The sequence below is a fragment of the Zingiber officinale genome, chromosome 3B (assembly GCF_018446385.1).
Source record: "Zingiber officinale cultivar Zhangliang chromosome 3B, Zo_v1.1, whole genome shotgun sequence".
In the NCBI taxonomy this organism is placed as follows: Eukaryota; Viridiplantae; Streptophyta; class Magnoliopsida; order Zingiberales; family Zingiberaceae; genus Zingiber; species Zingiber officinale.
The window spans coordinates 88,268,393-88,269,180 of NC_055991.1; positions in this window are offsets into that span (position 1 = coordinate 88,268,393).

Here is a 788-nt window from a genome sequence, read left to right on the forward strand (position 1 = left end):
TCTCCCTGTGTTTAAGATATTGAATGTCCACTAATTAAATGAGTTACTGACAACTCCCTTAATTAATATCTAGCTCCAAAGTAGTACTACTCAACCTTATCGTCATGTCGGACTAAGTCCACCTGCAGGGTTTACATGACAATCCTTATGAGCTCCTCAAGGGGACATTATCAACCTAGATTACTAGGACACAATTTCATTCTATAATCAACAACACACTATATAAATAATATTATTTCCCAACTTATCGGGTCTATTGATTTAACGAGCTAAATCGCACCCTTTGATAAATCAAAGAAATAAATATTAAGTATATATACTTGTTATTATATCATGATTAAGAGTACACACTTCCATAACAACAGAGGTATTGTCCTTTTATATAGTCAGTATAAAAAGATACTACCTCAATTGGTCCTGCTCATTACACTCATAGTGTACTAGTGTAATTATTAGTAAAGATAAACTAATACCTAATTACACTACAACCACTCCAATGGTTTGTCTCATTCCATCTTGGTTGTGAGCAACTGTTTATAATTTATAAGGATCTGATAACATGATCTTCTATGTGTCTCCTCACACCATGTTATTTACAATATAAATTAAATGGACAAACTACACTTAGCATAAATATAGGCAGTTCATCAACCCAGCTGCCTCCTGCATGGTCGAGCTGAGCTCGCAATCCTCTGAGAATTTTTCAATTGACGACTTCCGCTTGGCCGTTGCTTTGGGGGTAGGCCACCGAGGTGAAAGATTGTTGGCTACCATAGCCAGCGCACCTT